This window comes from Ceratotherium simum, chromosome 20 (assembly GCF_057802395.1).
Source record: "Ceratotherium simum simum isolate JZ-2026a chromosome 20, ASM5780239v1, whole genome shotgun sequence".
Taxonomy (NCBI): domain Eukaryota; kingdom Metazoa; phylum Chordata; class Mammalia; order Perissodactyla; family Rhinocerotidae; genus Ceratotherium; species Ceratotherium simum.
In genome coordinates this window covers 37394003-37406706 of record NC_141919.1, presented here as the reverse complement: position 1 = coordinate 37406706, position 12704 = coordinate 37394003, and the positions used below count along the sequence as shown (strand labels likewise).

At 40.3% G+C, this 12704-nt stretch overlaps 1 protein-coding gene across 2 annotated transcripts in view; it reads right to left on the bottom strand.

The window, feature by feature from the left end:
* Positions 1–12704, bottom strand: part of SH3GL2 (SH3 domain containing GRB2 like 2, endophilin A1) — a 212764-nt gene that overhangs the window by 160351 nt on the left and 39709 nt on the right. Inside the window, exon 1 of one of the 2 annotated variants that reach the window (XM_087444655.1) lies at positions 3062–3139. The exons of the other annotated variant lie outside the window; for it this stretch is intronic. The gene's annotated coding sequence lies outside the window, so the exon portion shown is untranslated. Of the gene's footprint in view, positions 1–3061; positions 3140–12704 lie in introns of those variants that run through there. 2 annotated transcript variants of the gene reach the window in all.

Here is a 12704-nt window from a genome sequence, read left to right as displayed (position 1 = left end):
CTCAGCTAAGGAGGATCAGGAGAAGAAGCCCAAAGTAAAGACAAAGAGAAAAGAACAGCTTTTCTGCTCTGCTTCATCAACCCCAAAGCAGTGAGACTGGTGCCTGTGTACAGTTTTCCCTAATTGCCTTGGGGTAACCGTAGGGTTTGGACATACTTCCTGGGTCTGGTTCTCCATGAGGAAAGAGAGTGACCTTGGCCTCTCTTTCACATTGAAAAATTGTACCCGATATGTGAAGCCCCATATAGGAAGCTAATTAAGAAAGAAGAAATCTATCCCACCTCCTAGCCCCGCCAATCTCCGTATCTAGGCCACTTCTAGAGGGCTCACTTACCTTCTTTAGTCTTTGAATTTCTAAGACCAAGGCAAAGGAGCACAGAATTGAGAGACAAAAATGCTGGTTGAAGTCCTGGTTCTGTCACTTACTAATTGTCTCCCCTTTGGAAAGTTCCACTCTTTGCCTAGCTTCCTCATCTGTAAAATGGAACTCCTCTCTGCTGGATTACCAAGGCTATAGTCAAGAGGATTCCACAATGAGACATACTTTTTAAATAGCTCCAAATAGGTGAAAAAATGTCAGAACAGCTGAATTGGGGATGACGGACAATGAGAGGAGGTAGGTTGTACAAAGGGAACCATGTATTCCGACAGCCTTGCAGTTACGATCCTGCTCATTCCACAGAGAAGTATAAGGTGGGGCTCCCAGACCAGGATCCACTCAATAATAAATGTGGACTAAATGGCACACTCAGGTTGCTCCCACGAGGGAGCCAGAACACTCTCCCCTCACCTCCTCCACCTGCTCATTCACACGCGGTGATCCAATGTTAAAAGAGAGCCTACAGAGCTTGGAGAGACAACAGCACAAGTAAAAAGGCAGGCATGGGAGAGAACCAGAATAGGCATGTTCATTAAAATGCAGGCCAGATCCCTCCCAAAAAGGTATGGCCAGAGGGAAAGGGACACCATCTGTCAGGCTAACTCTAGCCAAGGCTTACAAATAAATTAAATACAAGAACAATCTTTATCTCAGACATACTCTGAATACATCGTCTTCAATTAACAACTGCAAATCAAAACTGCCCTCCCTAATTACTCCAAGATTTCTACCTGATCCAAAATTCATCAACCAAGAAATTGAGTTTCCAAAGTCTGGGCCCCACACTTCACACAGCAGAAAGGATCGCTGAAAACATGCACCTTGAAGTGCTGTACTCTTTCTCCACTAAAAGGAATCTGAGCTCCTCACAGAAATGGCTGACCCCAGGGCTGGGGCAAAGTAGGTACAAGATGAGCCTGGAACATCTCGGTATACCATAAAGTAAAAAAATTCTCCAAAAAAAAAAAAGATGAGAACAGACCACATGGACACAAGAGGCAGCTTGAAGGGGCTTCCACTGGCGAACTATGGGACAATTTGAACCCCAAAATAACAGAGTTCAGCAGTGACTTATAAACCACTGGAAAACAGGAATTCATGAGTCCATGCCAATAACAGATAGACAGATAGACAGATGATAGACAGATAGATAGATAGATAGATAGACAGATAGAAAGACAGACCGACCGACCGACCGATCGAACAACAGACAGGAAAGAAGGAAGGAATGAAGGCAAGGCTCTTGCTTAAGGATGAAGGCTGACGGGTAAAACTGGAAGGAGTACTGAGTTGGAAAATTGCAATTTTTGCACCTATCGTAGTAAAGACTGGATCTGGTAAGAATCATCAATCAACCAATGCTAAGTATTGTACTGATTTTGGTGAGAAGCAGGATATTTGCATGATCTTAAAGTGTCTCCTCATAGACTGCTTATTAGTTGCAAGGGAGGAAAAAGAAAAGAGTACTAGACAAGAAACTGGACAGCAACTTGATATACTGAACAAAATTATCAACACCAATGGGCACTATTTATTTGCCTCCAGATGCTACTCTGATGAGGACACAGCATCACCTAGGCAATATTCCAACTGAGACTGTATAACCAGAATCTAATCATGAGGAAAGATCAAACTACCCCAAACTTAGGACCATTCTATTTTTTTTGAGGGTGGGGTATGTATTCTTGAAAACTGTCAACATCATAAAAGATAAAACAAGGCTGTGGAAGTGTTTCAGATTAAAGGAAGCTAAAGAATGAAATGAAATGAAATATCTGACTCTAGATTAGACCCTGTACTGGAGGGGAAATGTTATGAAAGACATCATTGGGTTAACTGGTCAAGTTAGAATAAGAACGTTATATTTGATTAAAACAACACAGTATCAATGTTAAATTTACTGAAGTTGATAACTGTACTGTGGTTATATATGAGAATATCCCAATTCTTAGAAAATACATATTTAGGTATTTAGAGGTAAAAGGCCATTTTGTACGTAACATATCCTCAAAATGGTTCAGAAAACACATTGTGTGTTTAGGAAAAGATAAAGTAAATATGGTTAAGTTTTAACAACAGGTGAATCTGGGCAAAGGGTACATAGGTATTCTTGGTACTTTTTTTCTATAAGTTTGAAATTATTTCCAAATAAAAAGTAAAAACAAAAACACATGGAGAGAGGAGTCAAGATGGCGGCGTAAGCAGACTCGGAACTCACCTCCTCCCGTGGACACAGCCAATTTACAACTACTCGTGGAAAAATTACCCCTGAGACAGAACTGAAAACTGGATGAGAGGAACTCCTGCAACAACGGACAATCCTAACTGGGGTAGAAGAGGCAGAGACTCCCTTCCGGAGAGAAAACGTCGCCTTCACAAGCCGCCAGCTTCACGGCCGCCAGGAGCAGCTCACAGGTGCGCAGCCTCCCTGGAGGAGCGGGGCCCTGAGCCGGGAGCGGCCCCGCTGTGGGCATATTGTGGACCCAGCACAATCGAGACCAGTGGCATAATATCTGACTGTGCCTGCCACTAAAACACTGGGGAGCACCCCCAGAAAACCCGGTTCACAAAGAAACTAAAACTGGCTCTTAAAGGGCCCGCGCGCAAACTCACCCGTTTCAGGAAGCACCCTAAAATCACCAGAAAGAAAGGTATACAGTGCTTTGGTGACAAGAGACTCACCTAATAGGCCCTGAGCGCATCTCAGTGAGGGGTGAGACCTCTCCAGGGACTGGGACATTGGCGGCGGCCATTGTTGTGGCCTGGTGTGGGCGTGCTGACACAGACACCATTGGAGTTCTCCCTGAGGCCTGCTAGCCCAGGTCTGCCCCACCCACTAGAGCACCGATTTAATCCAGCTGAGCCAGGGCAGGCAGCCCACCCTAGAGACTGGCCCCACCCAACAACAAGCCCTCAGGCAACGTGTGGGCCCGCATAGATTGGTGACTGGATTCTCTGCAGCCTGGCAACTGAGCAGACTTGAGCAGGGCAGAGTGTGCACAAGGAGCGGGTGGAGAGTGTGGGGCGGTGGCAGAGTGTGTGGGGCTCCTGCCGTGGAGAGACTGGGTCCACTTTGGGAGGTCGGGGCGCTCACACGGGGCAGGACTGTGTTGACTGTGTGTGTGGACCTGTGGGCGGCAGGGCTTCTCAGCCGCAGAAGACTTGTACTTCTCAAAGACCCACATAGGAGGTTTGCTCCACCTTCCAAAACCTGAAACAATTGGGTGCTCCTGTGCCTGAGGCCAGCCCCACCCAGCTGCAATCCTCAGAGAACTGACAAGAGACCTAATAGGCTAGAGGCTTACAGCAATTGTAAGGCCCTGAGCCTAACAACCTGCCACACTGGGGGCCTACTCACTTAAAAGAAATACTGCAACACAAATGTGGTATTAGAACTTGCAGCCAACTGTGCTAGGGATCCCCACACCTGATAAAGAGACTGAAGGGCCCACAACAACTACAAGCAGCTGAGCATTACAACAGCTGGCCAGGAGCATAACTCAGCCTCCCTGGGCGCCTACAGGGAGAGCAAACAGGCCACAGCAGAAGGATACACGTGGCCCACATAGGGGTCACCCCTGGAACATTGAGAACTGAGGGAAGCACACTGGAAGCCTCCTAAGCCATCACTTACATAAGGTCACCTATCCAAGAGCAGGAGACGTAGCTGACCTACCTAATACGTAGACACAAGCACAGGGAAAGAGGCAAAATGAAGAGGCAAAAGAATACATTCCAAGTAAGGGAACAGGACAAAACCCCAGAAAAGGAACTAAGTGAAACAGAAATGAGCAACCTACCTGACAGAGAGTTCAAACTAAGAGTGTTAAGGATGCTCACTGATCTGGGGAGAAGAACAGATGAACTCAGTGAGAATGTCAACAAAGAAATGGAAGATATAAAAAAGAACCAATCAGAAATGAAGAATACAATACTGAAAATGAAAAATTCATTAGAGGAACTCAAAAGCAGAGTAGAGGATACAGAAGAATGGATCTGTGAGCTGGACGAAAGACTAGAAGAAATTACCCGAGGTGAACAGGTAAAAGAGAAAAGAATTAAAAAGACTGAGGACAGTCTAAGGGACCTCTGGGACAACATCAAGCGCACTAACATCCGTGTTATAGGTGTCCCGGAAGGAGAAGAGCGAGACAAGGGGGCAGAGAATCTATTTCAAGAAATAATAGATGAAAACTTCCCTAACCTAAGGAAGGAAACAGACATCCAGGTACAGGAAGCACAGAGAGCCCCAAACAAGATAAACCCAAAGAGGCCCACACCAAGACACATCATAATCAAAATGTCCAGAATTAAAGATAAAGAGAGAATCCTAAAAGCTGCAAGAGAATGTCAAGTTACGTACAAAGGAAACCCCATAAGGCTATCAGCTGACTTCTCTGCAGAAACCTTACAGGCTAGAAGAGAATGGCACGATATATTTAAAGTGCTAAAAGGAAAAACTTACAGCCAAGAATACTCTACCCAGCAAGGTTATCATTCAAAATGGAAGGAGAGATCAAAATTTTCCCAGATAAGCAAAAATTAAAGGAGTTTGTCACCAAGAAACCAGTGCTACAAGAAATGTTAAAGGGACTGATTTAAGGGGAAAAGAAAAGACCACAAATAGGAAAAATTATCTATTTCCATGATTAGAACGTAATGGATACAAATGCACAACAAAGAGGTTAGATATGATATCAAAAACATGAGGGAGGAGGGGAGTTAAAGAGTACAGCTTTCAGACAGAGGTCAAACTAAAGTGACCATCAATTCTGTATAGAAGAAGAAAGGAACAGAGAAGGACTACCAAAACACTGAGGAAAAAAAAAAAAGTTAAAAAATGGCAGTAAGTACATACTTATCAATAGCTACTTTAAACGTCAATGGACTAAATGCTCCAATTAAAAGGCATAGGGTGGCTGACTGGATAAAAAAACAAGACCCATACATATGCTGCATACAAGAGACACACTTCAGACCTAAAGACACTCACAAACTGAAAGTGAAGGGATGGAAAAAGATACTCCACGCAAATGGCAATGAAAAGAAAGCTTGGGTAGCAGTACTCATATCAGACAAAATAGACTTTAAAACAAAAACTGTAAAAAGAGACAAAGAAGGGCATTACATAATGATCAAGGGAACAATCCAACAAGAGGATATAACACTTGTAAATATCTATGCACCCAATGTAGGTGCACCTAAATATATAAAGCAATTATTAACAGACATAAAAACAGAAATAGACAGTAACACAATAATAGTAGGGGACTTTAACACTCCACTTACACCAACGGATAGATCATCCAAACAGAAGATCAATAAGGAAACATTGGCCTTAAACGACACACTACAACAGATGGACCTAGTAGATATATACAGAGCATTCCATCCAAAAACCGAAGAATACACGTTCTTTTCAAAGGCACATGGAACATTCTCCAGGATTGATCACATATTAGGCCACAAAACAAGTCTCCATAAATTTAAGAAGATTGAAATAATACCAACCATCTTTTCTGACCACAACGGTATGAAACTAGAAATCAACTATAGGAAGAAAATCAGAAAAGCCACAAATACGTGGAGATTAAACAAAATGCTACTGAACAACGACTGGGTTAACGAACAAATCAAAGAAGAAATCAAAAAATACCTGGAGACAAATGAAAATGAAAATACGACATGCCAGAATTTATGGGATACAGCAAAAGCAGTTCTAAGAGGGAAGTTTATAGCGATACAGGCCTATCTCAACAAACAAGAAAAATCTCAAATAAACAATCTAACAATGCACCTGAAGGAACTGGAAAAAGAAGAACAAACAAAGCCCAAAATCAGTAGAAGAAGGGAAATAATAAAAATCAGAGCAGAAATAAATGAAATAGAGACCAAAAAAACAATAGAAAAAATTAATAAAACCAAGAGCTGGTTCTTTGAAAAGATCAACAAAATTGACAAACCTTTAGCTAGACTCACCAAGAAAAAAAGAGAGAAGGCACAAATAAGTAAAATCAGAAATGAAAGAGGAGAGGTTACAACAGACACCTCAGAAATACAAAAGATTATAAGAGAATACTACGAAAAGCTATATGCCAACCAATTCGACAATCTGGAAGAAATGGATAAATTCTTAGAATCATACAACCTTCCAAAACTGGATCAAGAAGAAGTGGAGAATTTGAATAGACCAATCACCAGTAAGGAGATCGAAACAGTAATCACAAACCTCCCCAAAAATAAAAGTCCAGGACCAGACGGCTTCCCTGGGGAATTCTACCAAACATTCAAAGAAGACTTAATACCTATCCTTCTCAAAGTCTTCCAAAAAATTGAGGAGCGGGGGAAGCTCCCTAACTCATTCTACGAAGCTGACATTACCCTGATACCAAAACCAGACAAGGACAACACAAAAAAAGAAAATTACAGGCCAATATCACTGATGAACATCGATGCAAAAATCCTCAATAAAATACTAGCAAATCGCATACAACAATACGTTAAAAAGATTATACACCATGATCAAGTGGGATTTATTCCAGGGATGCAGGGATGGTTTAACATTCGCAAATCAATCAACGTCATACACCACATTAATAAAATGGGGAATAAAAATCACATGATCATCTCAATAGATGCAGAGAAAGCATTTGACAAGATACAGCATCCATTTATGATAAAAACTCTGAATAAAATGGGTATAGAAGGAAAGTACCTCAACATAATAAAGACCATATATGAGAAACCCACAGCTAATATCATCCTCAATGGTGAAAAACTGAAAGCCATCCCTCTAAGAACAGGAACCAGACAAGGATGCCCACTGTCACCACTCCTATTTAACATAGTACTGGAAGTCCTAGCCAGAGCAATCAGGCAAGAGAAAGAAATAAAAGGGATCCAAATTGGAAAGGAAGAAGTGAAACTGTCACTATTTGCAGATGACATGATTTTATATATAGAAAACCCCGAAGAATCCACCAGAAAACTTTTAGAAGTAATAAATGAATATGGTAAAGTTGCAGGATACAAAATCAACATACAAAAATCAGTTGCATTTCTGTACACTAACAACGAAGTAGCAGAAAGAGAAATTAAGAATACCATCCCATTTACAATTGCAACAAAAAGAATAAAATACCTAGGAATAAACTTAACCAAAGAGGTGAAAGATCTGTACACCGAAAACTATAAAACATTTCTGAAAGAAATTGAAGAAGACACAAAGAAATTGAAAGATATTCCGTGCTCTTGGATTGGAAGAATTAACATAGTTAAGATGTCCATACTTCCTAAAGCCATCTATAGATTCAATGCAATCCCTATCAAAGTTCCAACAACATTTTTCACAGAAATAGAACAAAGAATCCTAAAATTTATATGGAAAAACAAAAGACCCCGAATAGCTAAAGGAATCCTGAGAAAAAAGAACAAAGCTGGAGGTATCACACTCCCTGATTTCAAAATATACTACAAAGCTGTAGTAACCAAAACAGCATGGTACTGGCACAAAAACAGACACACAGATCAATGGAATAGAATCGAAAGCCCAGAAATAAACCCACACATCTATGGACAGCTAATCTTTGACAAAGGAGCCAAGAACATACAATGGGGAAAAGAAAGTCTCTTCAACAAATGGTGTTGGGAAAACTGGATAGCCATATGCAAAAAAATGAAAGTAGACCCTTACCTTACACCATACACAAAAATTAACTCCAAATGGATTAAAGACTTGAATGTAAGACCTGAAACTGTGAAACTTCTGGAAGAAAACATAGGCAGTACGCTCTTCGACATCAGTCTTAGCAACGTCTTCTCAAACATCACGTCTGACCGGGCAAGAGAAACAATAGAAAAAATAAACAAATGGGACTACATCAAACTAAAAAGCTTCTGCACAGCAAAGGAAACCATCAACAAAACAAAAAGACAACCTAACAATTGGGAGAAGATATTTGCAAAGCATACTTCTGATAAGGGCTTAATCTCCAAAATATATAAAGAACTCATGCATCTTACCAACAAAAAAACTACCAACCCAATTAAAAAATGGGCAAAGGACCTGAACAGACATTTCTCCAAAGAAGATATACAGATGACCAACAGACACATGAAAAGATGTTCAAAATCATTAACTATCAGGGAAATGCAAATCAAAACTACAATGAGATATCACCTCACGCCCGTCAGAATGGCTATAATTAACAAGACAGGAAACAACATGTGTTGGAGAGGATGTGGAGAGAAGGGAACTCTCATACACTGCTGGTGGGAGTGCAAACTGGTGCAGCCACTATGGAAAACAGTATGGAGATTCCTCAAAAAATCAAGGATAGAACTACCATATGATCCAGCCATCCCACTGCTGGGTATTTATCCAAAGAACTTGAAAACACCAATTTGTAAAGGTACATGCACCCATGTGTTCATTGCAGCCTTATTCACAATAGCCAAGACTTGGAAGCAACCTAAGTGCCCATCAAGGGACGAATGGATAAAGAAGCTGTGGTATATATACACAATGGAATACTACTCAGCCATAAGAAACGATGAAATCCAGCCATTTGTGACAACATGGATGGACATTGAGGGTATAATGCAAAGTGAAATAAGTCAGAGGGAGAAGGTCAAATACCGCATGATTTCCTTCATTAAGTAGTAGATAATAACAACAATAAACAAACACATAGGGACTTAGATTGGATTGGTGGTTACCAGTGGGGAAGGGGGGAGGGAGGAGGGTGAAAGGGATAATTCGGTACATGTGTGTGGTGATGAGTTGTAATTAGTATTTTGGTGGTGAACATGATGTAATCTATGCAGAAATAGAAGTACAATGATGTACACCTGAAATTTTTACAATGTTATAAACCAATGTTACTGCAATAAACAAAAAATTAAAAAAATAAAAAAATAAAAAAATAAAAAAAACACGTGTTCTCATTCTTTGATTACATTCTTCTCGAAACACTGTCATGTCTTAGCTTCCAGAACATCATTCTTTTCTGGATTTCCTACTTCCTCTCTGACTTCTCCTTCATAGGCAACTCTTCTTCAATTCATTCTCTAAAATTGGTGGGTCTCTTGTTCTCAGTCTACACACAAGCCTATATAGACTCTTTCACATCCAAGGTTTGAATATACAAACACACCACCACCAAGGTCCGTATTTCCAAACCACTCCACTTACTGAACCTTTTCACCTAGATTCCCACAGGCTCCTCAACACTGAGAAGACACGGCTTCTAGATCTGGGGAACATTCAGACACAGCTTGGGGCCTGATAAAGTAACACCAGCAAATACCAACCTCTTATTCCTCACTCTTACTTACCACTAAGGGGCCCACTCAGATGGAAGGGAAGGGAGAAAGAACAGAACCAATGCTTTATTTCACACTTGCAAACAACAGCAAGTTAAAGGAGAATGATTACCAAAAACTTCAAGACAAAGAGAAGAACTGAGAAAAGAGGTGGTACAATTTCCCTCTGCGATACTACAGCCAGTATAGTTCTCACTCCCAAAAACCACAGCAAGGGATGTCACAATTTTAAGTCTTTGCTCTCGTGTCCCGAGCACGTACCCTGTGAGATGAGGGACCAGAAGGACAGCTTCGAGAGCCATTATTCTTTACCCATCATGCCTGCCTCTCATCTTCATCATTTTGAAATTCAGGACATCGAGGAAACCCACTTTTTCAGGGAACAAGAGAGGCCCAGGACTGCAATAGAAAACCACAGGTATTATTCAATCCCAATTAATATTCTTTCACATTTTTTAGTTGGTATCACATTTTTTTGTCTTTGTAAAGGGATAAAAAAAGAAAAGTTGAGGACACCTATGATGGAACACAGGCATCCCAAAGGTAGAGGGTGAATCTGGAAAGAGGAGATTTTTCACTCACAAGAGGGCTGATCACCCAATTCCAAATGTCTCTATTACTATGGGAACACTTTTAATCAAGCTACTTCTTAAGAGATCCCCTCCTTCTTAAGAAAGCTACCAAAATTACTACCCAGCCCCTGGCAGATCTCTGACTAAGAACTGGAAGCTATCCTCCCATTTGGACATTGCAGATGGCTTATTTGCATTTTATAATTCTCCTAGTTGATGACTGTTCGGGGGGATATGGGAAGCAGCAGATGGGTGGACAAACCTTTTTTTTTTAATGTGTCACTCTGGCAAGTAACCAGGCTAATAAGTAATCCCTAAATGATCAACTTGCAGAACAACTCATAACGCAAATTCACTAAAAGGTCACAAGGAAAAGGTCAGCTCATGAATGCAGAGAATTACAAAATGATAGTGTGATTCCAGTTTTCCCAAAATTCCATTTGGAAATAATCAAAAGAAGCCAGATCCCATGGCTCTGGAGGCAGATATCAGTAACTTTAAGAAAATTACACAAAACAGAGACATGGCTGTGGAAAACCAAGGTGGAAAAATTATAGAAAGGAAAGGTTGGAGAGTAAAATTTTTACTGGGCAAAGTGGAAAACAAAGTAGAAAACTGAGGCAATTACACCTGCCTAATTCTAGTCAAAAAGTCATCCTAATTTTGCCCAAAATAACTAGATATTTATGGTAAAAGTTGTTTTTGTCCTGAATTATGCACATAATGGCTTTAATTCTCCGCCACTTATCACATAGAGGCAGACAAAATGCACACTGAAGAATAGGCATCTTTTACCAAATTCCAGGTGTTTCTACCATCATCAGTCAATCTTTGGCAGACAACCTCAAGTGACTTTAACTATCAACCTGGCATCAATACTTTAGAGAACAATGATCATGATCTCCACATTCTTATCTAATTAGATCTGTAAAATTCTTGGCAATATTTGTGTTAATCAGGTATTGATCAAAATTAAATAGAGACACAGTATACAAAGTCATCATAGGATTGTGATTATAGGATGTGTTATGGAAAGCAGGGAGTGTGATGGTGTCACAAAAATCATCAGTACAACATTCAACTCACTGGTTGATTAAGAGGAAAGTCTTGCACATATTTGGTGGACATAAATTAGCAAAAGAAAGTAATTTTGCAATATGTCCTAAGATCCAGTAAATCTAGTTCTGATCAACGTCCAAACAAATAATTCTGCATGCTAAAAGTGCTTTATGCACAAAGACATTCACTGTAAAATTATCTACAATAAAGAAAAAATGGCAATAACCTATCCACTCACAGATTGTTGATTTTAGAAATAATGGCACAACCACATTATAAAGTTGTCTGTAGGCATTAAAATGAGTTTTTAAAGGGGCACTAAAATTACGTAATTAAATTCTTACATATATGATACATGAAAACTACAGCCATCAATTGAAAACCACAGTCATCAACTTGTCAACACCTTAAAAGGCTGTAAAACCTTCCTATAAACTACCTACTGTAAGTATTTAAAGAAAATAATTTTCTGATCAATAAATTACGAGGGCAGCTTTGGTGATCTTCAAAGCTCATAACTCTCAAATATTTTGGAGATAATGGCCTTCTAGGCATCTCCACCTTTCAGACCTCTCCAATCCAACCAATCCAAAATTAAAATCCTCTCCACCTCCCCAAAAACATGCACCTCTTTCTCCCCTGGTCGTCTCCAACCAACTGATGGTACCACCATCTAGCAAGTCACTCAAGCCAGAAAACCTAGGCTTGTCCCTCTTCCTTCAAATCCAGTCTGGTGAATTCACCAAATCTGATGAATTCCATCTTGAAAAACTCTTCTGATCTTTCCATTTTCTCTCCAACTCCATTGCTGGATTGTTAGCTAAAGCCACCATTTTCTCGTGCCCAGATTACTACACCAACCCCCTAATATCTGCTTCTCAAACTAGTTCAATCAGGCTTTGCCTAGGTTCAGATCCTAACTCTGCCACTTAGTAGCTGTATGTCTATGATCACGTTCCTTACCTTCTCTGTGCTGCAGTCTCATCAGTTAAGTGGAGATAATAACAGTACCTACCTCATAGGATCGCTGTGAGGGTTAAATGAGTTAATATATGTAAGCATTCAGGACAGTGCCTCACACCCAAAAAGCTCTACAAGTGTTTATTATTGTTACTGTAAACTTATTCTTCACTGCATCCCCAAAACACAGTGCACTGTGTGGCACATAGCAGATGCTGCATAAACTACTGAACAGCTCTTTCAGTCATACACTGATCACATACTGATAAGATTCTGATCAGACTATCGCCTAACGCTGGACATCCTTATTTCTGCCAACTCTTCATAATAATTTGAAATAGAGCCTCAATTTAACTTCATGGATCAACCTGAAAAGACAGTTGTTTCGACTACTTAATTTGGGTGCTTTT